This window comes from Podarcis cretensis, assembly GCF_951804945.1.
Source record: "Podarcis cretensis genome assembly, chromosome: 4".
In the NCBI taxonomy this organism is placed as follows: domain Eukaryota; kingdom Metazoa; phylum Chordata; class Lepidosauria; order Squamata; family Lacertidae; genus Podarcis; species Podarcis cretensis.
In genome coordinates, this window is record NC_137173.1 from 87,700,680 (window position 1) to 87,727,647 (window position 26,968).

Below are 26,968 nucleotides of genomic sequence, written 5' to 3' on the forward strand. Positions count from 1 at the left end.
TTGAGCAAGAGCTGTAAAAATATTTTTGCTGGGGAAGGGTATCAGCATTTTAATCTTCCGTGCACTGATAAAAGGAGGAGGGCGAGGAGGAGGAGGAAGGAAACTCCTTTTTGCAGCACAAAATAGAGGAGAAACAAAGATGGCCTTTGTTTGGGGGAATATTGCACCTGCGTTAACTTCGCTGCTGACATCCTTAGTTGAAATTTGATTTCCCCCCTCTCCTTCCCCTCCCACTTTCATTATTCCTCAGGCCCAGGAATGTGCGGCACGCAAGCCATCTTTCTTGTCACTGACAAATTTCTTTCTTCGACTGTGAAGAGAGAGAAGCCCTTCCTTGCTTGCGCTACCATCGGCGAGGCATTCTGGCAGTGCACCTGTGCCTTGTAACCATATCCTCTCCTTGAGCAGGGGCTTCATGCCGGCCTGACAGACTCGGGAGATCGATTTCCTGCCCTTTTCTAAAAGCTCGGGGTTACAGGTTCTGTCTGGACGAGGGAAGACCTTTTTAGAAATCCCTGCAGAAAAAAGAAAAAAACAAAAGAACCAGGAAGAGCAGGGGGAGCCCTGGATTTCCCTCAAGGAGAGAGTGTGGCTAGGAACTCTTGTGGCATGTGGTTGTGGAGGAAATGCTGCTTCTGTTTCATGCTGGGCTGCTACTTTTTAAGCTGGCAAGTTACATTGGAAGCTGCCTTCTAACAGGCTAGGAAAGTGGTTTTCAACCAGTGTGCCGTGGCACCCTGGAGTGCCTTGAATGATAATCGGGGTGCTGCGGGCAGCACTGGTCTCTGTCCCTCTTTCCTCCCCACCTTCATCTGAAGCTCTCTCATGTCTCTGCCTCCCAAAGGCTTTTGTGTTTGTTGAAGCAGCCCTCGCTACAGGCACCACAGGTGAATGGTGCCTGTGGGGTGGCCAGTGGATGCTGGTTGCCAAGAACTGAGGTGGCCTTGGAGTAAGCAAGCAAGTGGCCAAGGGAGCCCAGTCAGGTAGTCCACCAGCCCTCGGGAGTGGACAAACAAGAGGGAGGCCAGGCAGGCAGACATGGTGCTGGCCTTTCTTGTGTTTGCTGTGTGCAAGGCCTGCCTGGGAGCTGAGTGTCCGGTGCTGAAAGGGAGCCTTTCCACCATGTAAACCCAGTGGTGCCCACTGCTGCCTCCCAAGGTAAGGTGTAAGCCTCATGTTCACCTCTGGCCAGTCTCCGTTGGGCCACCAAGGCTGGGGCCCTGTGAGGCAGTGTGAGGAGGCACCTCTCTTTGGGGTGGGGGGTGGGAGCTCAGAGACCAGGGGTGGCAGTAGCGACTGCTCAGAGGACTCCCAAGGAGAGGGGAGAGGAGAGGAGGCTGAGGGAACACTTCACAAGGGAGAGTGTTCAAAAAGGGGTGACGGTCTGCTGCCTCTGCCAGAAAGGGGTGACATAACTGGGCTCCTGAACCCCACAGAGGTGCCACAGAAAGAATGTAGTTGGTCAAAGGAGCCGTGGACTCAAAAAGGTTGATTGGTTTAGGACATTGGTTTAGCTGTCCCAAGATTGTTTCTCCTTCCTGGCAGTGACTCTTTCCAGAGTCAAAGCAGAGATCTTTGTGATTACCTGCTGCTGATATATTTTACCAGAAATGTGAAGGATTGGATGTGCAAAGTGTGTGCTCAGCCACTGAGTTGCCACGTAGCTTGCAGCAGGAGGCATTCTAACCACTGCACCATGCTGCCTTTCCTCTTTTCATTTGGCCCAGCTGGGTGGAGAGTTCCTTGGACAGGTGCTTGTATGTTGGACAAAGGAGCCCAAACAACATTTTCATATAGCCCAGACTCTTTATATGATATTTACCTTCTTTTGTTCTTTGCATGCTGTGTATTTAGGAACAGATTTATAAAGGAGAGTCCGTTGGGGTTGATTTTGGAGGACTTGGGTTCAAGTTGCACCTTCACCAAGTGCAAGTTGTGTGGCCTTTTGTTGATTGACAAAGTCACTTCCCATTCTTGGCTTTGGTTTCCTGTCTGTAAAAAAATAGAAATAATTGTTGACTGTGGGTTTCATCTGACGAAGACAGCGCAGAAAAAAGAAAATTATGTATGCTACCACAGCAGCTTGTATGATGTATACCCAAAGGTGGAAAGAAGAAACAGTTTCAACGAAAGGAGATTGGCAAATAAAACTGATGGAATATGCAGAAATGGTGAAAGTTAATGGAAGAATATGAAATCAAGATGAGAGACTCATTATGACTTAGTGGAGAAAAATCTATTGGTTATTTGAAGACGCATTGTAAACAACTTAAAATGTTAGCAGGGTTGGCATAAACTGGTACAGTAACGGATAACTAAAAGAGAATATAATGGGAAGTTAATAAATAGATTTAAATTGGATATGCAGTAATAAAAAGATATAAAATAAGTAACCGCAGAAAGGAGGGGAGGGAAGTAGAAGAAAATGCGGATTGATATAAAGATGATGATGATGATGAGGTAAATATATGTAAAATGAAAAGTGAAATTTCTATATATATAAAAAAGACATAGAACAGAATTATATTTCCCAGCATAGAAATTACTATTTTAATCTTTGGAAATTAATAGTTTCATGGATTATAAGATCCTGTCCCAGTGGATGTAGACCAATTGATGACAATCTTGACACTTTAAGGACCTCTGTAGCCCTCAATTTGTACTTCGTTTTCAAGGCCTAAGATCACACGCATTTCTCAGCAATGTGTTGCCTCACCCACTGGGCCAGCCTGTGATTTCGTGCAGTGATTCCCTTGCTCTCCTTTCCCCAGCTCCAGGGAACCTCTGACGACTTGCTCTGAAAAGAGAGCTGTGGATATCTCGTAGATGACGGCTATGGAAAAATGACCAACAAGGTTCTATCCCAGTCTTATCACTTTCACCGCACACCACCAGTAAGCAAAGAAAGAAAATGGCTGTGCCGCAGATGTCCATGGATCATGGGGAAGACGTAATAAAACCATGCCTACTAACAGTGACTAAAGACACACCTCTGAACTCGGAAGTTAAAATGTGTGTAAACCCCAAATTGAAAAAAGTGGATAGAAATCTTAAGCGCACTAGAAACAGAATAATTCTAGTTGCATGAGACACAAAAAATGCAGTAAGGTTGGAACATGACCTTCTTACATGATTATTAGTGCCGTATATTGTATTTATCATCTGTTAACTATTTAATGATTACATTGTTGTTGTTGTTGTTTAGTCGTTTAGTCGTGTCCGACTCTTCGTGACCCCATGTACCAGAGCACGCCGGGCACTTCTGTCTTCCACTGCCTCCCGCAGTTTAGTCAAACTCATGCTGGTAGCTTCGAGAACACTGTCCAACCATCTCGTCCTCTGTCGTCCCCTTCTCCTTGTGCCCTCCATCTTTCCCAACATCAGGGTCTTTTCCAGGGAGTCCTCTCTTCTCATGAGGTGGCCAAAGTATTGGAGTCTCAGCTTCAGGATCTGTCCTTCCAGTGAGCACTCAGGGCTGATTTCCTTAAGAATGGATAGGTTTGATCTTCTTGCAGTCCATGGGACTCTCAAGAGTCTCCTCCAGCACCATAATTCAAAAGCATCAATTCTTCGGCGATCAGCCTTCTTTATGGTCCAGCTCTCACTTCCATACATCACTACTGGGAAAACCATAGCTTTAACTATACAGACCTTACTGATTATATTAAAATCAGTTAAAACAATTCACATGACCCTCAGTTGATTCAAAAATCCCAAACAAGTATCTGTACATTTAACTAACTAACTCTCTCTCACACACACAGCTGCTGAAAAACACTTTAAATGCTGTGTGTGAAATCTTAGTCATGATGAGATCCCATAATACCGCCTAGGAAACTTATTTTACAATTTCACCTTGTCCAAAATGCGACACTGAAACTGGTGCCAAGCCACAATCCAATCGCCAGTCATTGCCAAGCTTCTGCCATCTTAGAAATGTCATAGACATCTTGATAGATGTGAAAGCTAAATCAAATGTGGGCTGCATTCATGGAGATGGGGAGCCATTCTTTACTTCTGTGGCTTCTACATCCTTTTGATTTCAGCTTGTTCCTCCTTGTCATTGTGGTGTGTGGGTTTTACCTTTTTTTTTTTTTTACGTTAACGTTAGATTTAGAAGAGTTAACCTCACGAGAAGGAAACTACGGTATGAAGATATTTCATGCGCTGTAGCCCATCAAACTGTGGTGAAGAGCTTTAAATTCAACAGTGCTAACTGCAGAAAACTCCAGCTTCTGACATGTTCTCTAAAATCTGCTTGAGATTAGGCCTTAAAAATAAATCTGAGGGAAAGGAATGTTTTTGTGTGGAGATATTAGGACCAGCTTGAGCTGGAGACCATCTTGGCAACTAGGGTGGACCTCCCTGATGTTTAAGGAAAGGCAAGCTCCATTTCAAATCCTTTCGGAAATTGCCATTTTGATAGAATAACATTACAGGCAATCTCTCATATTTAGCATGTTTGTTTCATGCTCTGCCAGTCAGCCCACTGGAACAATGATAGAACCTCCAGGGCAGGTCATGGCTTGGAAATCATGGAACAATAGATAAATATGTTTCTCTCCCCCTCCCCCTTTTGAATGAAAATAGTATATATTTTTCTTTGGGAAAGTACGGCTCAAGTTGCTTTATAAATATGCTTACTGGCAAACATGTTAGGTGGATTTTTCCCCTACCTAATGTGTTCAATGAAACTTACTCTGGGTACATGCATCTTTAATCTGTGATTATTCTGTGGTTGATATTTAATTGTCAAAGCTGTGAAGGCTGAGAATGAAAGGTGCATTTATTAATTTTTGGTCCTGTCTTTTTTTTACTGCAATGGATAGTGAAAAATCACACACTGAAGCACATTTCCTTTTAGTGACTGCATTAAACCTGCCACTGCCTCTAAACAGGTAGGGTTATGTGTTTCTCAGAATTTTTTTTTAACAATCAGGCACAGTTTGTGACCTATAATGCCACAATTACATTTTAGACCTTTAAAAAAAAAACTTTAAATTGCTTCAAGAACTCTTGGAGAATGTGATGGGAGATGTTTGTATTCACTCCATGCCACATAATGATCTCCAAGAACGTCTTCTGAATATTGCCATCCATGAACCACATCTGGATAGCAGAGATCACATCCCAGTCTCTGTCCCATATTTATTTAACATCTTTCTCTTGCAGGCTAACCAAAGCTTGGGCTTGAGCATCTATTGGAAGTGTTAGCCATCATTTTTATTTGTCCTGGCTTCTTGAGCCAGGATGACTACAGCTGAGGATTAGGATTTTTTCACATCTGCTCCAAGTTTCCACAATTCCAAGAGCTGGAAAAAGAGTCCACAGGTTAACTCTCTCTGGCTTTCTTGTGCATCTCACATCTCACGGGAGGTCTATCTGTGTGAGCAGTTCAGTGCTGGAGGAAGGGACTTAAAGAGATCCGCAGAGCAGCACCCATGAGTAAACTGGAGTTTCAAAATAGGAAAACCCTTCTGATTGATTTATGGAGCTCTGTGAGGACCCTCCTCCAACATAAAGCAGTTGCACCAGTTGTATAGTTAAATGCCCATCTTGGGGGAAAATACATCTACACCAGCTTTAACATCCAGCTGCCACTCTCCTGTCTACTTCATTATCAGACTGTCTTAGAAGGGACACGGTACTCTAGATGTGCAGAGATCCTGCTCCAATCTGTATGCTGACAGAGCCCTTTCAAATGCCAGCTGAACATATGGGTGGAAGGGCATGGGGATGAGGACACCTAAAGTCTCGTGAAATCAAGGCAGTAATCACCAGAAGGAAATCTTACTCCCTCAATTCTCAATGGTGAACTGACCCTCTGTATAGGAAGAATGGGTCTTTTCAGGGCTTTTGAACCCAAGGCTCATAAATGGGTTCCCTTGATGTTCTTCAGAGGCTTTGCCTGAGGAGGAATTCCAAAATTCATTGAAGAAAGCAAAGTTGAAATTTTGTTGCTAGGGGGGTAACCTCAGGGTGAGAAAGAGAGAGGGAGGGAGGGAGGGAGGGAGAGAGAGAGCAGGGGGAGAAACAGTTTCGTTTTTGTATCTGAGGCCTGTTTGTGTGGTTGAGTCTGTTACTCTTGTCAAGAAAAACAATTCGGGACAAATACACCAATACAGAGTGACAGCTGTCAGTTAAGTTGAAACTTATTTAGGTTTCTCCCTTGACCTTCCCCTCATGTGCAACAGTATAGCTTCAAGCTATTAAAAAGTCTGATGTGTGGTGTTGATCAATAATATACAATTGTATACAATAAATTCAAAACAGGATTTACTTGAAGCAGGTTCTTCTGCCTCTCTATGTTAGAACTACTTAGAAAAAGTTAAAATCTTTCTTGTCCTTTACAGTGGAACGGATACACCGCTACAAACAGCCCGAGTCAACAAACCATGGTCCTCAAGGACCGAAACTTACAGCCTCTTCAGAGGTTTATGAGAAATTTACTTTCCACTTGTTTTAAACTAAATTAAAGACATTTGGATGCTGTTTGGCTTTCTGCGTTAGACCAGCCTGGCTTTCTTTTGTTTTTCTTGCTGTATGAGTTGCAGAGAGGATGGGATGGGGAAATTCTTGATTTCTTTTTTGGGCAAAATAATGCATCCTTCAAATCAATATGGCGAACATGACCCAATAACCTGCCCCCCCCCCCCCACAAACAAGCCCCACTGTAACCAACTGAATGCAACCAATCAAGCTCTAGACCCTCTAACCTCTTGCAATGTATGTGTATGTGTATATACCGTATTTTCGCCCTATAGGACGCACTTTTTCCCCTCCAAAAATGAAGGGGAAATGTGTGTGCGTCCTATGGGGCGAATGCAGGCTTTCGCTGAAGCCTGGAGAGCGAGGGGGGTCGGTGCACCGAAGTTGCGCGGCTCTCCCACGGCTAGCGGAGACCTTGCCAGCAGCCAGAAGCTTGGGGCGCGCTGAGCTCTGCACGCCCCAAGCTTCGGGATTAGTGCAGCGCTCCGCTAGCCATGGGAGTGCCGCGCGGCTTTCCCAAGGCTAGCGGAGACCTTGTCGGCACCCAGAAGCTTGGGGCGCGCTGAGCTCCGCACGCCCCAAGCTTCGGGATTAGTGCAGCGCTCCGCTAGCCGTGGGAGAGCCGCGCGGCTTTCCCAAGGCTAGCGGAGACCTTGCTGGCACCCAGAAGCTTGGGGCGCGCTGAACTCCGCATGCCCCAAGCTTCAGGATTAGTGCAGAGCACCTGGGGGGGGGTTAATAATTTTTTCCCCTTTATTCCCCCCCCCAAAAAAAGACTAGGTGCGTCCTATGGGCCGGTGCGTCCTATGGGGCGAAAAATACGGTATATATAGATGGACACACACACACACACACACACACACAACCTATCCACCTGATGCTGACACAAACCCCCATCTTTCTCTCTCTCTCCCTCTCTTTCTCCCCAATCACAAGTTGTCGATGACAAAAGTGTGTCTCACTACATGCAAACAAACTGTGAAAAAGACTCGATAGTTTGAAAGGGGAGACAAAACATGTAGTTTCCCCGCATTTGTTTGTTTTGTAGCACAATAAAACCTTGAATAAAAACTAATTCATAAAAAGTAGTGGCAATCTGTATGTATTCAAAATGGCACCATCTATGTGCAAGGGGGAAAATATCAGGAGGGTTGTGGGAAAGGTACAAAACCTTCAGGGGGAAAATAGAAAATAATCTCAAGTTGGGAGGGAGAAGGAGTTGCCTCCAAACAACCCTATGAGAACTAAGCATGGAAATCAGAGGATGGGGAAGGGAATCAAATTGCAGATTCTCCGATTGCATGGAGCCCGGACAGCCCCGTGGTTCTCCCCGGAGCTGAGGGTGATGAAACAATCGTTGAGACGGCTAGAGCGCCGGTGGCGGAAAACTCATTCTGAATCAGACCGGACACGGGTCAGAGCTCAACGTCGAGCCTACCAAGTGGCAATGGCGACGGCGAAGAGGGCCTTCTTCGCCGCCTCCATTGCATCTGCAGAAAACAGCAGCAGGAGACTTTTTCAGGTGGTTCGCAGTTTATCGGAACCACCTGTACCACCGGGGCCTGGTAGGGACCCCAAGATCTCCTGCAATGCTTTTGCAAAGTTTTTTGCAGATAAAATCGCTCAGATTCAGAAGGAAGTAGACTCCACAGTGGGAGCAGGGCCAGGGCGGGAGAGTGCTAGAGTTCTGTCTGGTCCTGTTATATGGGATCAATTCCAATCTGTTACCTCCGAGGATGTGGACAGGCTGCTTGGACGAGTGAAACCGACCACCTGTCTTCTTGATCCTTGCCCATCCTGGCTGATAAAAGCGAGCCGGGAAGGGCTGGGCGATGGGCTTTGCGGGGTGGTGAATGCTTCCCTCTGTGAGGGAGCCTTCCCAGACCCGCTGAAAGAGGCGGTCATTAAACCGCTTCTTAAAAAAACATCTTTAGACCCGGCCAATTTGGCCAACTATCGCCCAGTCTCAAATCTTCCATTCTTGGGCAAGGTGATTGAGCGGGTGGTTGCTGAACAACTCCAAGCACGCCTGGAGGAAACGGACCATTTGGATCCCTTCCAATCGGGATTCAGGCCTCACCATGGGACTGAAACTGCCTTGGTCGCGCTGGTTGATGATCTCCGGCGGGCTAGGGACAAAGGTGAGAGCTGTTTCCTAGTTCTGCTGGATCTCTCAGCGGCCTTTGACACCATCGACCATAACATCCTTCTGGACCGTCTAGAGGGGCTGGGAGCTGGGGGCACTGTTATACAGTGGTTCCGCTCCTTCCTCCTGGGCCGTGTTCAGAAAGTGGTGGTGGGGGATGAGTGTTCAGACCCTTGGGCCCTCACTTGTGGGGTACCTCAGGGTTCCGTCCTCTCCCCCATGCTTTTTAACATCTATATGAAGCCGCTGGGAGAGATCATCAGGGGGTTTGGACTGGGTGTTCATCAGTATGCAGATGACACCCAGCTCTACCTCTCCTTTAAATCAGAACCAGTGAAGGCGGTGAAGGTCCTGTGTGAGTGCCTGGAAGCGGTTGGAGGTTGGATGGCGGCTAACAGATTGAGGTTGAATCCTGACAAGACAGAAGTACTGTTTTTGGGGGACAGGAGGCGGGCAGGTGTGGAGGATTCCCTGGTCCTGAATGGGGTAACTGTGCCCCTGAAGGACCAGGTGCGCAGCCTGGGAGTCATTTTGGACTCACAGCTGTCCATGGAGGCGCAGGTTAACTCTGTGTCCAGGGCAGCTGTCTACCAGCTCCACCTGGTACGCAGGCTAAGACCCTACCTTCCCGCGGACTGTCTCGCCAGAGTGGTGCATGCTCTGGTTATCTCACGCTTGGACTACTGCAACGCGCTCTACGTGGGGCTACCTTTGAAGGTGACCCGGAAACTGCAATTAATCCAGAATGCGGCAGCTAGACTGGTGACTGGGAGTGGCCGCCGGGACCACATAACACCGGTTCTGAGAGATCTGCACTGGCTCCCAGTACGTTTCCGAGCACGATTCAAAGTGTTGGTGCTGACCTTTAAAGCCCTAAACGGCCTCGGTCCTGTATACCTGAAGGAGCATCTCCACCCCCATCGTTCAGCCCGGACACTGAGATCCAGCGCCGAGGGCCTTCTGGCGGTTCCCTCATTGCGAGAAGTGAGGCTACAGGGAACCAGGCAGAGGGCCTTCTCGGTAGTGGCGCCCGACCTGTGGAACGCCCTCCCATCAGATGTCAAAGAGATAAAGAATTACCTGACATTCAGAAGACATCTTAAGGCAGCCCTGTTCAGGGAAGTTTTTAATATGTAATGCTGTATTGTTTTTAACACTGATTGGGAGCCGCCCAGAGTGGCTGGGGAAACTCAGCCAGATGGGCGGGGTATAAATAATAAATTATTATTATTATTATTATTATATTATTCTGGAAAAGAGGGTGGCCGGCTGGCTGGTTCCTCAAACAGGGTGGGAAATGACAACAACAGGAGGAGGAACACAAGTTGTGAGATTCTACACCACTCCTGTTTTTGACTTTGCACACACACATGCAAAGGAATTAACAAAACAGGACAAAATGGTTTGACTATTTACGGCTTCTGTGTGTGTGTGTGTGTGTGAGAGAGAGAGAGAGAGAGAGAGAGAGAGAGAGAGAGAGAGAGAGAGAGAATCTGTAAGGCTTTGCATGAAGGTCTGAACCTTGCAAAAAGGTTTCTGAAGTTGTCTCTGTGATAGTTCATTGTGTGACTTTGTCCATTTTTATTTCCCCTTTACTTAAATTGTCTCTGCACACCCTTTTCTAAAGTACACATTTGAGAAACACATTTGCCTGGTTGTGAGAATATGTCTATTTTCCTCCCAGTCAGATAACAGGCCCTTGTTTCCTTAAAAAAAAAGAAAAAGAAAAAAGCTCAATGGCAGCTGTTTTGGCAGCTGCAAAGGAGGGTAAACAAAATACCATTTTCAAGTTTCCACATATTTCTCATATTACAGCCATCCAGGGACTGAATCAATACAACAAAAATTCTCAAAAGCGGGATTTTCAGATCCATTTGCTAGCAAGCAGGCAATATATTGAAACGGCAAGTCCTGAAAAGCAAAGGAGGTGTAGGAATGAAATTGCAACACAGAAAACACTTAGCAGGGTGGTGTTATGCAAAACAAACCCATCGGGATGTCATTTTTATTGGGGGGTGGTGGTGGTTGGGGGTGGAACACCTGTTTTCAATTGTCAGGAAAAAAAACCTGCGCAACTCATGACCCACCAATCCAAATAAATACAACCCAACAGCCAGACTGTCAAGCTTAGAGATATGTTTGACAGCAATTAGAATTAGATCTACCATCTGACGAACCTGTTTAATGCCTTGCAAGGAAAGCCCACTCGTTCATATGCTTCATTTGTGGTCGAGGACAGTTATGAACTCTTTCATATGTGCAGTTGTAAATTCTCAGAACGTATTTTGTATAGTGTATAAAGCCTCAGCGCCTAGGGCTTGCCGATCGAAAGGTCGGCGGTTCGAATCCCTGCGGCGGGGTGCGCTCCCGCTGCTCGGTCCCAGCGCCTGCCAACCTAGCAGTTCGAAAGCACCTCCGGGTGCAAGTAGATAAATAGGGACCGCTTACCAGCGGGAAGGTAAACGGCGTTTCCGTGTGCGGCTCTGGCTCGCCAGAGCAGCGATGTCACGCTGGCCACGTGACCCGGAAGTGTCTCCGGACAGCGCTGGCCCCTGGCCTCTTAAGTGAGATGGGCGCACAACCCCAGAGTCTGTCAAGACTGGCCCGTACGGGCAGGGGTACCTTTACCTTTACCTTACCATCTAGCTAGATCTGTGTTTATTGGATTTGATTCCTTTGCTATGGCTTGTGGCTGACTCAAATAATTGTTTTATCTATCTATCTGACAGCCCAGGTCTAGCCCTCTCATTAGCAAGACTGATAATCTCCATCTCAGGCAGCAGGTATAGGGGCACCTACCTCCTAATGGATAGCACATTGTCAAGTATTGTGTTTATTATAATTCTGCCATGACAGGAGTACCATTCAGACACCTAAATATCTTGCCTGCTTTTTCACTCACAGACAGGCAAAAATTAGTTGAGCCCTTGGTCGACCATCTCATGATGTTGGGCTTTGAGAGTTTCAAACTATGCAGGCTGGATTTAAAGCTGCAACGCGGGTGGCACTGTGGTCTAAACCACAGAGCCTAGGGCTTGCTGATCAGAAGGTTGGCAGTTCGAATCCCCGCGATGGGGTGAGCTCCTGTTGTTCGGTCCCTGCTCCTGCCAACCTAGCAGTTCGAAAGCACGTCAAAGTGCAAGTAGATAAATAGGTACTGCTCTGACGGGAAGGTAAACGGCGTTTCCGTGCGCTGCTCTGGTTCGCCAGAAGGGGCTTAATCATGCTGGCCACATAACCCAGAAGCAGTCTGCGGACAAATGTTGGCTTCCTCAGCCAGTAAAGCAAGATGAACGCTGCAACCCCAGAGTTGTTTGCAACTGGACTTAACTGTCAGGGGTCCCTTTACCTTTACCTTTAAGCTTGTAAAGAAAAAGAAGGTACCTTTTATCATATGTGGTGGACCTGTAATGTAACTTAAAAATTCTGGGAAATGATATATAGTGAAATGGGGGGAAATGTTTAAAATAACTTTTGTTTTAAAAAAAGAAGCTTTTTTATTGGGTACCGAGATTCCAAAGGATCAGAGGAAATTGTTCATGTATGCCACAACAGCTGCTTGGATGTTGCTAGCCCGGGAGATGGAAGGAAGAGACAGCCCCGACCAGAGAAGAATGGCAAATCAAGTTGATGGATTATGCCGAAATGGCAAAATTAACTGGTAAGCTCAGGAATCAAGAAGACAAGAAATTTAAAGAAGAATGGGAAATGTTTATAATGTATATACAAAATCATTGTACAGTGGTGCCTCTGGTTACGTACTTAATTCGTTCCGGAGGTCTGTTCTTAACCTGAAACTGTTCTTAACTTGAAGCACCGCTTTAGCTAATGGGGCCTCCCACTGCTGCCGTGCCGCCGCCGCACGATTTCTGTTCTCATCCTGAAGCAAAGTTCTTAACCCGAGGTACTATTCCTGGGTTAGCAGAGTCTGTAACCTGAAGCGTATGTAACCTGAAGTGTATGTAACCCGAAGTACCACTGTAAACAGGTTAAAACATTAGCAGGATTTTAAATACACGTGTAATGTAACATAATGTACAGATAACTTAGGAAGATGAAAAACTGGAGAAGTATTGATATGCAGTTGAAAACAGAATTCAAAAGATGGGGACAGATTCAGAGTAATCTCGATATTTCGATTTTGTACTATGGTTTGTTGTATGTTTACTTTTTTGAAAATCAAATAAAAAAGATAATTAAAAAATAAAATAAAGCTGCATAAGCTGGTTCCTGCATGCATTCGCACACCTATTTTTATTTTCTACCCAGGCAAACCAGAAATGTGACCAGCTTTCAAAGACTCGTACCAGTCAGGCAAAGCACAAAAGGAGGACTGTGGAGAGGTGGGACCTAAGGAAAAGGGGTGTAGCTGGGGAGCGTTCCATGAACCAAACAGAGAGGACTAGAGGGTGACATTTGGCTCGTGGGGCTGAGCTGCCCTCATCCCCGCTTTCCCCTCTTCTTGACTGAGACTGACGGCTTGGCTCTTCAGCAGAGATTGCATTGCCTTTGATTTTCTCCCCTGATTTCTTTTCTCATGCTGCGAGGTGCAGGAAACGTCTAGTTCTGTATCTGTATCTGTTTTTCTTTTTTTAAGCTGAGATTTCTGCCGTGACTCATTCAGCATATCCACTGGAAGACAGAAAGGTCTTCCCCAGATCATCATTTCGCTCCTGGTGGTGACTTTAAAGAGAACCATCTATTCCCTCCCCCCCCCCCATCTCCTCTTGCCACCCTGTTCCCACTTCCTCCATCCCACACCAGAATACTTAAAGGCTGGCTCCTGCACTGCCGTTCCTTTGTGGCCACTTTGCTCACTCTGCAATCAAGTTTCTGCCAGCATGTTCTAAAATTACATAGTTTATGTCTGAGTGGAAGACTAGTGGGTGCTGAAGCTCTGCTGTGTGAGTGGTCAGTCTGTTCATACTTTCCTGTGAGTTAGACTGCTTCTTGGTCATCACAACTCCTGCCAAGGAAAACATCTCCTCTTATAAACACGATGTGTATAATTTTACTGGGCTGAGGGCGGTGGTGGCGAAAGTTAGCACTTTGCCGTTTCAGCACTGCCCACTAATAGGTTTCTTCAAATCCTTACTAAGTGAGTCACGAAGGGACTCTGCTAAGAATGACTCAAAAAGCATCCCACAGTTTATTACACAATTTGGTGAAGTTTTATGAGGTAGCACTGAGTGTCCCATGGAAAGGAATTCCGTCCCTGATGTCTACTAGGAGGTATCTCATTTGCCAGTCAAAGACCTCGTATTCATCATTGTCCTTTCATATTTCCTTCCTAAACTTTTCAACGTTCTCCAGATGAACAATTGCCTTAGCATTGTCTCAACGGGGACATGACGGGTTGAAAGAAAACCAGATGTGTGTAGAAGGTGCGATGAATGATTAAACAAGAAGCCTTTCCTTGCAAAAGCAACCCCTCTAGTGGTCTGCTCAATAGCAAGACATATTTGTAAATGGTATTATTCACATAGCCACTTGGGGAGGGGATGGAGTTGGCCTGGTCAGTGAAATGTCACTTTTTTTTCTTACTTCAAACTATGAAGCTATAGAAGGGCACAAAAACAACCCCAAAAAACAACTTAACAAAGCTGTCACTAGTAAGGCTGCCAAGTTGTGATTTAATACACACCTGGTGAGCAGAGACAGGGATGGGAATGACTAGTCAAGGGACGGATTCTAATGAATTTTTGGTAGATAAGTAGGTACACTCCTGAGGGTTTTAAAAAATATTATTTGTATGAGTTTTTCAAAGGTTTTAACTAATTTACTTAACATAAAATATAACCTTCACTTATATTTTTCTTTTTGGCTTCCCACCCCTTCTGCCCTGATGCTTTTATTCTAATCCTTAATTGCTGCATTATACTTTTTACTAACACGCCAACTCCATCTTATTCATTTCCCCCCTGCCACTCGTATCTCAAATCCTGCTAGCAAATTCATATCGCTAAAATACTTTGACAGATAGTTCAAAGAGGCCTCCAATTTCCCATAAATGGTTCATCATTTTGATCTCTTGGTTTTCCACACAATTTCACCATTTCAGCGTAATCCATTAATTTTATAAGCCATTTTTCTTTGGTTGGAATCTCGTCCTCTTTCCATTTTTGTGAATCACCCCTGAGGGTTTTGATGGGTCAAGGGAGGTAGGATCTAGTAGGTTTTTCTTTTTTAAAAAAACAGGGTAGGGTTGATTAGGAGCTTCTGGGTAGGTGGTGTACTTGGATGGTGAATTGCGATCACCGTCTTGCCATCAAGTGGAATGGCATTTAACAGGGTAACAACAGAAAATAATAGACACTGATCCGAAATACAAAAGCAATTAAAAAAAATACTTTCCTTGCACTCAATACAATCATTACCTGTTTCAAAATTGTGCTAATTTACATGCCTTCTGAAGCTACAACAAACATGTAGCAGCTGTTGACTGTATCTCATCAGTGGGGACTCTTTGACTTGTAAATATTAGGTTTTCGGTTAAAGGCATACAATGCTATGGAATGAAGAGTTCCAAGAGGACAGCTTGGAAATATCTGTCATCTCTCAAAAAGTTCCAAAAAGCAAACAGGAGACAAAGTATTATCTACACGGAGAGTTCAGCAGTCATGTGGTGCAGTTTTTTGGGGGGCTGTACCATTTTAGAGTGCAGAAATAGGAGACACATGCTTGAATGCTTCCCCAGATTTTTAAAAAAGAAAACACTAATTCTGTACCTACAAAACTGACACATCCAAAAAAGGATAATGTCAGTGTAGGTGTATGCTTCCCACAAAACTGTGTCCAATGTGGCTCACAACATATCAAATGAACAAGAAGTACAACTCAAAAACCTTTTAGAAACAATTATACATCACAATAAAAAAAATTTCATTCCATGTAACATTATGTGAAGTGATACAAAAAAGTTAATATAATTTAGCAGCTTAAATGAAACAATATTGTATAGAATATTGTTACGCTCCTAAATTCCAAGCATGAGAGATTTCCAGGGGTGCCTACACTTATCCAGAGTTTGGTTTCCTTTGAATAAAGACCAATGGAGACTGTGGTGCCTTTAGGATATTTGGTTTCATTTGCACATATATGCAACTTGAGCACAAAGATCTTACAGTGTTGATGCTCCCAAAGCAGAACTTACTTCCCAATTAGGTTTCCAGGGCAGCCCCCAAATCCAGCCCAGAGCAAACATGTCTCCATCTCCATCTCCAGCTTTCAGCATCCGGATTTTCTGCTCACACCCAAAACAACTCTGGCTATTGTTCTCCTATGTACCAGCCAGGTGAGGGAAGTGTAGAAAAGTCATGCACATTTGTCTGTGGCACAGAGCAACGTCTTTGGATATGCTAAATTGTGGTACTTAACTAGCCAGTCAAAGCCATTACCTTGACAAAGAATCTCATTTGGCAGGCTTTATGGAATCATAGAACTGTAGAGTTGGAAGGGCACATGAGGGTCGTAGAAGTCCAACCTCTGAAAATGTGGGAATCTCAGCTAAAGCATTCATGACAGAAGACCATCCGCCGAATTCAGCAGGCACACAAGCCATGAGCTTTTCCTGTGAGTTCTCCTCCACTGACAAAAACAGTGCTGGCTTCTCCACCAATTCCTCCCTCTCCCACTTTCCACAGCAGGGTCCCATGTAGTAGAGAAATCAGTTGGCAGCAGCTCACGCTGGCTAACAGACACCTTCAATTTCTCCCACTCCCCTTTTTCCACAGCAGGCTCAAACATATTTGGGACTTACAAGGGGACATGAAGGAAATAAGCCCTTCCTTGTTTGTTTCCAAACATCTGGTATTTAGTGGCATACTGATAGGATAGGAGAGGCCCCGTACATAGAGTTTCAACACACACAGAAATGCTATATGGATTAATGCAAGAAAAACAGACATGCTCAAACACACGCGGAAAAAGATGATCTCTTTGCTTTGCTGCCCTTTCAGCTTGATGAAAACACTGCCTTCTTAAACCCAATGTGAGATGGTTCGTATAGAAGCACTTGCTCACAAAAGCTGTGTGCCTGTTCCACTTGTTAATTGATGGCAAAACTTATTCCAGTCTTTCCGAGATCTGTTTCTTTGAGGAACCCCAGGGAATAAATTACTTCGCGCACAGGTATTTGTAGCACTTAGTCGCTTTCGTGTAAAACGCTGAATACAATATTGTCCTGTGTAAATCTCCTAGGATTAGCACTTTGATTAAACCTGAGACTTGAAATTCTTGCCCAGAAGGAATGGAGACAAAGAGATTTGCTTTGGGGCTCCCTGCACCTCAGAAATGATGAAGGTGAAGGAGAAAACGTTGACTCTTGGGTCTGACAAGCCCAAGCTCTAAACGTCTTTTTAATGCAAAAGCAATTTTGAGCAAAATAATTTAAAATATGTATCAAAATGGGTCATGTTGTAAGCATAGGCATCAATGCTGATATGGGCAAAACACATCTGTCAGTTAATAAGATCTTGCTCTGTGCATGTAGGGAGATTGATAGCCAGTCAAATGATTTTGAATGTGTGTATTACAATCTGTTTGGGAGTATCCTAATTTAAATGCAGATGGGAAACTGCTTGTATGAATGGTGAATTGTATCTAGAGTTGTACACCAGGGTACCTTGAGAAATGTAGTTTCTTGAGGTGGCTTGGATAGGGTTACTAGATGTCCCCGGTTTCCGGAGACAGTCCCCGGATTTGCGAATCTGTCCCTGGACAAATTCCGTCCCTGGAATGTCCCGAGATTTGCAAATCTGTCCCCGGGAAACGTGGCAGCGGCAGCCTCAGCAGCCCGGAGCCAGCCTGTTAGCACAGTTGGCTCTGGATGGCTTCAGGAGCTGCTCACTGCTCGCTGCCATGGTGCCCGCCATTTTTCCTGCGCCATGGCAGCGAGCAGCTCCTGAAGCCAGCCAGAGCCAACTGCACTACCAGGCTGGCCCCTCCTGGGTAACAGCCGCCCATCCATGAATCCCGAGCTTCCCCTGATCTGCCAAAACAAAGGGGGGAGGGGGGAGGAGATTGGGGAAGGCTCAGGAGTCATGGGCGCACGGCGCACCATTGCCTAGTTTTTTTAAAAACTCTACGCATTTATGTTTCACAAGGTGCGAAAGAAGGGCTTTGCACCTTTATACAATATGCATGTGTGCTTGGGCCCAGGGTCTTTTGCCTCAGCATCTCCGCTATTGACTCCCTGTTGCTACTCAGCTTTAAAAAAAAAAAAAAGTGTCCCCGGAATCATTGAAAAAAAATCTGGTAACCATAGGCTTGGACCATTTTATTTCTACGATTATGAGACTTTTGAGTTGTCTTAGCGTTCCAAACTTGGAGGGTAACTTATGGGTCCCTCTGAAGGTTATGCCTTGCAATCTTCTCTTTCAATGACTTGCTGACGACCAAAAGAGCAAGCCTCAATTGGTGTTGTTGTTCTGCTTTAAGCTTATTTTCCTCCTTTGTTCTTGTATAACAAGAACAAACAAATAAAATTAATTTATTGACTATTTTGAATTGATCTATGAGTCTGTGCGTTCTTTGTATGTGTTACCTATTGTGTTCAGGTTGATTTGATTCCCACCCCCCGCAAAATGAAGTATGATTATGTCAGTTTTAATTTGTTCATATTTATTATATCAGCTTCCCATAACCAGTACATATTATTCTATTTCATAGAAATCTGATGTCCAGATCCCAGTTTGCAGCTTTTGGGTATGTTGGGATGGAATATGGACTGTGTATACTCCATACATTTGAAGCACATTCCCACCCAACCATGGGAACTGTAGTTTGTTAAGGGTGCTTAGGGTTCTTGGGAGATCCTTATTCTTCTCACTGAGCTACAGTAGTGGTTTAACAGTCAATCCCTCTTCCCAGGAAACTCTGGGTATTGTAGATCTGTAGGGGGTTACAGTGCCCAGGATTCTTTAGGGGAAGACTGTTTAAAGTAGTACAGTGGTACCTCGGGTTAAGTACTTAATTCGTTCCGGAGGTCCATTCTTAACCTGAAACTGTTCTTAACCTGAAGCACCACTTTAGCTAATGGGACCTCCTGCCCCCACTGCGCTGCTAGAGCATGATTTTTGTTCTCATCCTGAAGCAAAGTTCTTAACCGGAAGCACTATTTCTGGGTTAGCAGAGTCTGTAACCTGAAGCGTATGTAACCTGAGGTACCACTGTATTTATGTTGTTGTTTAGTTGTTTAGTCATGTCCGACTCTTCGTGACCCCATGGACCAGAGCACGCCAGGCACTCCTGTCTTCCACTGCCTCCCGCAGTTTGGTCAAACTCATGCTGGTAGCTTCGAGAACACTATCCAACCATCTTGTCCTCTGTCGTCACCTTCTCCTTGTGCCCTCCATCTTTCCCAACATCAGGGTCTTTTCCAGGGAGTCTTCTCTTCTCATGAGGTGGCCAAAGTATTGGAGCCTCAGCTTCAGGATCTGTCCTTCCAGTGAGCACTCAGGGCTGATTTCCTTAAGAATGGATAGGTTTGATCTTCTTGCAGTCCATGGGACTCTCAAGAGTCTTCTCCAGCACCATAATTCAAAAGCATCAATTCTTCGGCGATCAGCCTTCTTTATGGTCCAGCTCTGTATTACAAAGTACACCACTGTTTTACAAAGCTTTAAAATATAGCATGGATGTAGGCTTTATGGACCTTCATTGAGTATGTTTGAGGGTGTGGAGCAAGGAGTTTGGCCAAAGACATCACAAAAATGGTGAGTTTAGAAGAGGATTCTGATGGAAGACACTGGTAGCATAATGCGGGAGTTCTTTCTGGGAAGGATTGGTAAATATTCCAGTTCTCTGCCATCGTCTGAGTCATGATATATTCTTGACATGGCCTTCAGTGCTGTCTAAGTTACTTCAGCCCAATCTTGCCATATGCTTCAAAGCAGAAATACAATTATCCCTTGGAAGTGCCCATTCGTTTCTTCCTTTCCCACTGCCAGTTCTGCGTATGGGGTGTGTGTTTTTTCTTTCCCCCCTTAGTGTCCATAGGAAATCTTACTCATCAATATGACTAGCTACACGAACCACTCGATTATCCTTCAAACATGCAGAGGGCCTCTTGACTAAACCAGCTGTCAGCGTTAACAGCAGCCACTCCTTCAGGAAAGGAACAAGAATCCCCCCACCCATTCTGTTAAATCAGAGCTTAGTCACTAAAAGTTATTAATGGGAAAAGATTTGAATGCAATCATGGATTCAGTCAGAACAGGTATGGAAAGTTTAGGGATTTAGACTTTTTTAAAACCCCACTCTTCAGTAAATGGTTTAAATCACATAGAAAAGGCACCACCAAATTTACATGTCTGCTGTAGAGTGATTTTTGATACGCCCTCATTGCAAAGTGTGTGGTGGAATATATAAACTTGTGCCAGCTTCACAACAATAACCCTATCAATTCCCCCCAGTCAAACTAGCCAGGGCATGCTGGGTTCCGTGTAACAGTGCATTTTGCATCCACTGCAATGGAATATTAATAGAGAATGACTAGGAGTTAATTTTATTAGAAAGATGATCTTGGAGAACTGTTACAAAGGTGTCACAATGAAATTCAGTTAGTACTGCAGTTGCTCGTGCGTAAGTCGTCGCCACACCTGGCTGGGTTACCTGGGTGAACCCTTTCTGTCCGGACAGCCACCCATCCGTGGCTGTCTCAATCGCTGGCAGAATCCGTCAGTGGGCGTTTCTTGAACTTCTTCCAGCAAAGAAGTTCTTTGACGCCTAGTCTCTGCCTACTTTCCCTGCGCAGAAGTCTTCTGCGCAGGGAGGGTGTGGGCAGCGGAGGACCCGTGCTCTCCCCACTGGTCTCCGGCGAGGAGTCATGGAGCCACCTCGCTGATTCCCCCATCTGCCCCCCTTCTCCACTGGTGCTACGCTGATTTCCTTCCCCAGCAGATGGGCTGCCTCTCCCCCTCCTGGGATGCTCTCCGGCATCCCTCTGGAGCCCTCCCTCCTCCTCTGGCTCCGATGGCAGTTCCCTGACAGGGGATTTGAGGAAGTCAGATAACAATGAAAGTTAATTTGGATTTTAGAAGTAATAAGTGTTTTCATTTTTCTTTCTTTTTTTCATTTAGTACAGTGGTACCTCGGGTAACATACGATTCAGGTTACATATGCTTCAGGTTACAGACTCCGCTAACCGAGAAATAGTGCTTCAGGTTAAGAACTTTGCTTCAGGTTGAGAACAGAAATTGTGCTCCAGCGATGCAGCAGCAGCGGGAGGCCCCATTAGCTAAAGTGGTGTTTCAGGTTAAGAACAGTTTCAGGTTAAGTACAGACCTCCGGAACGAATTAAGTACTTAACCCGAGGTACCACTGTATTGTAATGTGTTTCGTTTTGTGTCTTTTATGTGTTATATTTGTTATAAATGTGGAAAATCAATAATATATATATATATTAAAAAATAGAGAATGACTACAGGCGAGGAGCATCTTTGGTACTACCCCTCTCATTTGTTTAACTTTTGAATATTTATATTTCATTTCATTTTGCAGCCCACTTGACAGTGTTGATGTGTCCTCTGCACGCATGATTCACCTCGTCGTGTGAGATCTTGTGTTTCTTTCCTCACGTGTAACAACAGCAGCAAACGGCAACACAACGATGGCCGTGCAGGTGGGCCCTGCCACCTTTATAAGTGAAAAAGAAGTATTGTAAAATAGTATTTACAAGTCACTTGGCCACTGAATTCCATGAGCTGGTGACCTACTGACTAGAGTACTGCAGCGCGATCTATGCAGGGCCGCCCTTGAAGACTGAGGGTGGAATTCAACATAGCACTAAGTGGGGTATGCACACACAGGACAAGGCTCACTAGTGGAATGTGACTTTCCCTGCCTCCTCTCCCCTCCCTGATAGGTGGTTATATAATATAATAATAATAATTTATTATTTATACCCTGCCCATCTGGCTGGGTTTTCCCAACCACTCTGGGCGGCTTCCAACAAAATATTAAAATACAATAGTCCGTCAAACATTAAAAGCTTCCCTAAACAGGGCTAAAAGCTTCCCTAAACAGGGAAGTTGGAAGATATCAGGAAGATGTACACCAAAGATGGGAATCCTCCAGGATTGATGATGAAGCCTGGTTATGGTTGGACTGCAATTCATCCTTGTCCATTGGCCAGGCTGGCTAGGGCTGATGGGACTTGGTATCCAACAACATCTGGAGGGCCACAGGTTCCCTGATGTGCATACACACCCACACCCACCCACACCCAATATAGCATGACAAGAATGGCAAAGTGGAAGATAATCTACCTTTTCCTTAGAACACGTTGCCTGCTTCCGGATGCGAAAAGAGAGGGAGTGAACCTTATACACCGCCAGGAGCTCTTTAGAAAAAAGGTAAAGGTAAAGGGACCCCTGACCATTAGGTCCAGTTGTGACCAATTCTGGGGTTGCAGCGCCCATCTCGCTTTACTGGCCGAGGAAGCCGGGGTACAGTTTCCAGGTCATGTGGCCAGCATGAATAAGCCGCTTCTGGTGAACCAGAGCAGCGCACGGAAACGCCGTTTACCTTCCTGCTGGAATGGTACCTATTTCTCTACTTGCACTTTGACGTGCTTTTGAACTGCTAGGTTGGCAGGAGCAGGGACCGAGCAACGGGAGCTCACTCCATCGCGGGGATTCGAACCGCCGACCTTCTGATCGGCAAGTCCTAGGCTCTGTGGTTTAACCCACAGCGCCACCTGAAAAGGTGGAGTTTAAATGTAATAAATAATAAGAAATGAGCAGGGCCTGTGTGCTGATTGGCCTGGTTGTTGGAAGTGCAACAGCAGAGATCATTCGGTGTGTGAATTAAGGGTTAATTGCATTACCAGTAAAACCAGCTAACCAAGTGGGTTGAGGAGGTGTTACTTAAGTTCTTAAGGGTGTGTGTGTGTGTGTGTGTGTGTGTATATATATCTTTATGGCATGCTCATAAGATAGTAAATAGCCAGGAGATTTTGTTTCGTCCCATAGTTACGCTTTTAGCACAAATTTCTGTTCAGTTACAGTTCTGCCTTACTTCCGGAAATCTCTCTCTGTACCTATGGCGGCATGTGTTTTCAGTTAATTACATTTGTTCCTGATTATTTTTGTTATGGCTGCAGGGAAAGGAAGGGGCCTTACTATCTCTGAAATGTGATGTGAATATCCGCAACCCCCGCCTCCAAAATCCAGCTTTTGATTCATTAACAAACTATCTTTGGGGAGCGGGGGCAGAGGGAGACTGCAGAGACTGTCTGTACCATTGACACGAAATAAAACTCTTGTCTTTCGATACCGCCCCCCCCCCCAGTTGTCTTGTTATAGCCCTGGAGACCCTTATTTTCCATATCAATTAATAATTCAATAATTCCATCTTTCCATCAGAAATAAAATACTTCGAAACTATGCAAGTCCGGCAGAAATCAAACCAGACCCAAACTCCATTCAGGAGCAGGCTAAAGCTGGCTGAGCTAACAAGCCTTCAGAATAGTGTTTGAATTACACCACCCTTTCTGCTGGGTTGCCAGTACATGTGACTGAGCTCAATGGGCTTAGGATCCAGCGTAAGTGGCCCCTCTCTGATCCCACCAGATGCCTCTTTCTCAGGGCTTCTACCTGCTTAAGATCTGCTGGATCCTAATTCTGCTTACCCGAGCAGCTCTTGCTATAGGATGGATGCCTTAGAGCAGGGAAATCCCACCTCAAATTATTTCAGAAGCACAGGACTAAATCTGGTTCTTAACACAGACCGTCCAAGTGTTCCTATTTTCCAAGGACAGTCCTGGATTTACAGAAGCCACCCCAGTTTCTGATTTGATCCCAGAATATCCCACTTTTCCTTCGGACATCCTTATTTTCATCAGAGAAACGGTGGGGGGTATGGAGTTATGTGACAACCCCCCCCCCCGATCCAAGGAGATCTGTAACTATACAACCTTTAGAAGACATCTGAAGACAGCGCTGCATATGGAAGTTTTTGAAAAATGTGTAATGTTTTATTATGGTTTTATATATGTTGGAAGTCACCCAGAGTGGCTGGGGCAACCTAGTCAGATGGGCAGGGTAATAATAATAATAATAATAATAATAATAATAATAATAATAAAAGGACATCCCTGTTTTCATCAAAGAAAAGTTGGAGGGTATATTAACACTGATCCTCTGGTCTCTTGCAGACTGTCAGAGTTTTCTGTAGGTACTGTAATTTGCTAAGGGTTGCTGAAAACCGTAACTCTGGAATTGCCCAGAACTCTTTGAAGGAAAGAATGTGCTTTGGATGTGTTTTAAAGGTATACTTATGTACACAGTCGGAGAGAGCTGTGTGTTTTGAGCAGCTGAATAGTAAACATGCAACATCTTCCTGGGCTTAGGATATAAGAAAAGTGTAGTAGGCTGGGGAAGTCTTCCTGTGTAATTTTCCTGGAGATATTTTTGGCTTGGAAAACAGACCCAGGAAGGACGAAGGCTGCGTGGGAAGCAATTGTGAAACAACCTCTACTCACAGGAAGAGTAGTAAAAACTCAGCGCATTATTTATAGAATGACTGTCAAGCTGACCAGCTCCCAGAGGAATATTTAACTTACCATCTGTTGCCTCTTCAGTCATTACTACTCAGCTTCTTCCGTCTCTCCAGCTGCTCAGAAGGCCCCTGAAGGAGGGATTCAGAAGGACAGTCGTCTCCTGGGGCTTCTCAGCTGGCAGATGAACCCCCAAGATGCTGGCCTATAAATTCCCCATTTCAAGTGAAAAACCTCTTTTACATTCATCTAAGCCAGTCAAGTAGAAACATCTCATTTCCTCCGCTGGAAAGTCTATACCAGCCCTTCAAGCTATTGGGTAATTTTTGTATCAAGTCCAAAGCTACTTGTAAAGGACCACCCATAGAATTAACACCCCTTGCTCTCATTCAGGAGTGGGGTGGAGAGGGGAACAATATATCCTTCCCCTACCTGGCCATATGTTTAATTAGGGTTTCAGAAAAGCTCCTAATTAAACATAAGCCTTGCTCCTGAACTTCTTTGGAACTGGGTCCAGTGTGAGGTAGGTCATCCTCAGGTTAGTCCAGGTTGGGTTGCCCTGATTCAGGCCCCTGGAATCAAGGCTGCAGGGGGGATGTGAGAGGGCCGTGGCAGGCTCCCAATCTACCCCACCTTTGGCTCCGATACAAAGAGTCTTGGGTTGCCCCACCCTTGGCTGACCCTAGGACCACCACCCCACACTTGGGTCCAAGTAAAGTCAGGGGCAGGACTAATTTTGGGTGTGTGTCATTGTTTTGGTTTCTTACTATGGGGTGCATTTTTAAAGTTTTTCTGCTGTAAACCACCCTGTGATCCTCGGATGACGGGCGATATATAAATTTTATAAATTAATTAAATTGAATTAATGTTTTGGAATCCTCATTAAATACATAGCTAAGAGAAGGGTGGAGGCACCCTGGCTGAGATGGTGGGTGCCTCCCTCCCACAGACTCACCACCCTTGAAAAGAAAGCTGCTTGTGGACATCACCCACCCACAAGCTGCAGGATGCTGAGGTGTGGGGAGGCATCAGGCAGGAAGAAGAGCAACAGGCACACGGGAAGTTGGGCCTTCCTCCTCCTGGAAGATGCAGCCACCAAGCAGAGATCTTGACTTTGCTGAAGGGTTTCCCCACCATGCTTGCCTCTCTTTCCTGTCTGATGTTCCTTCCTGATGACAACCATGGATGGCTGTGGACCACCCAACCAGACCCATAGCAGTTCATGCCTCTTCTTCTTTGACAATCACTCATAGCCAAGTAAGATTGTCTTCCATGAATATGGTCTTAACAGGGTGTTCATAAGTGACTGTGGAGGCCATTCTGAATTTGCACATCCTTCTACAGTGGGGACATAGGTTTCCGGGTGGGAGTTGATCATGGTGAGGATTTGCCAAACATGCCTTCCTCTTAGCTCTTTTTGCCCTTTGTCCTGAGTTTGTGCTTCTTCAAAGTCTGTGACGCCTTTGGTGAAGGCTGTTCTCCAATTGGAGCACTCGCAGGCCAATGATTCCCAGTTGTCAGTGTTTATACTACATTTTTAAAAAAGATTTGCCTTGAGAGAGTCTTTAAACCTCTTTTGTTGTCCACTGGTATGTCGCTTTCCATTCTTAAGTTGGGAATAGAGTAGTTGCTTTGGAAGACGATAATCAGGCATCCAAACAACATGACCAGTCCAACGGAGTTGATGTTGAAGAATCGTTGCTTCCACACTGGTGACATTTGCTTCTTCCAGTACACTGACATTAGTTTGCCTGTCTTCCTCATCTGATGTCAAAGTCCTTCTGAATAGACCTGACTTGGGTAGGACTCAGGGAAATTTTGTCCATAGCATCTCTCCATCCATCCATCCATCCATCCATCCACCATCTCTCCTCCCTCCCTCCTTCTCTCTCACACACTTTTATTGATGTTTTCATTTATTTGTTAACCACTTTGGGATGTCTCATGGGAAAGGAATCATAAACAAAATCAAATAGGCAATTAAATGTGCCTGTATCATTTGAAATTAGTTTCCCGCCACCTTGCATTTTGAACATTGTTTATGGCATAGCAATTCACCTAGCAATGATTTATACCTTTGAGACAGCAAACAGCAAACTTTCTTCCGCCATTTGTCACAGCAGAACATCCTGGAAGTGGTAGACGGACTTGGCCAAAGATGCCTCTGTTTTCAAACAACTCAGTCCCTATATCTGCTTTTGCAAATGACCAAGTGATTGCTTTTAAAGGTATTAAATGGGTCCAGGTGGCACCATAAAGCTAAGTGCCTCCACATGGAACATCTGTCGCCTGTTCCCTAATTCCTGCTATCTTTACAAGGCAGCGTGTGATCTTTTTTAACCCTTTTGCTTCCAGCCTTCTCCTCCTAACAGTTTGCACCACTGCAAACTTTGTTCTGATAAGATCACAATGGATCACTGTGATGCCTTTACCGCATAAGCACATTATGCTGGGTATGGTAGGCAGCTGCAAGACAGTGTGAGTTTTTCTGCAGAGATGGTTTCCTGTGTGTCCCTAAAACTACAACAGCTTCACAGTTAGATCTGCACTTCACTTGTAACATTTTATATCACATTCCTGCCCCCCGCCGCTCATATCTCAAAACCTGCGAGAGATTTCGTTTCGCTAAAATATTTTGACAGATAGTCCAAAAAGGCCTCCAATTTCCCATAAACAGTTCGCCATTTTGATCTCTTGGTTTTACAGTCAATTTTGACATTCCAGTGTTATTCATTAATTTTACAAGTCATCCTTCTATGGTTGGAGTCTCCTCCTCTTTCCATTTCTGAACATCTAAGATTCTGCCTGCAGTTGTTGCATGCATAAAAAGATTA

General features: G+C 45.0%; 2 long non-coding RNA genes across 2 annotated transcripts in view; one reads left to right on the plus strand and one right to left on the minus strand.

The window, feature by feature from the left end:
• Positions 1 to 26,968, plus strand: part of LOC307214513 — a 214,102-nt gene that overhangs the window by 67,631 nt on the left and 119,503 nt on the right. The window lies entirely within an intron of this gene.
• Positions 1,485 to 26,548, minus strand: LOC307214378. Its single transcript, XR_013838009.1, has 3 exons — positions 26,210 to 26,548; positions 24,201 to 24,265; positions 1,485 to 1,992 (listed from the first exon to the last, which is right to left on the minus strand). It is a non-coding gene; the product is annotated as an uncharacterized lncRNA (long non-coding RNA).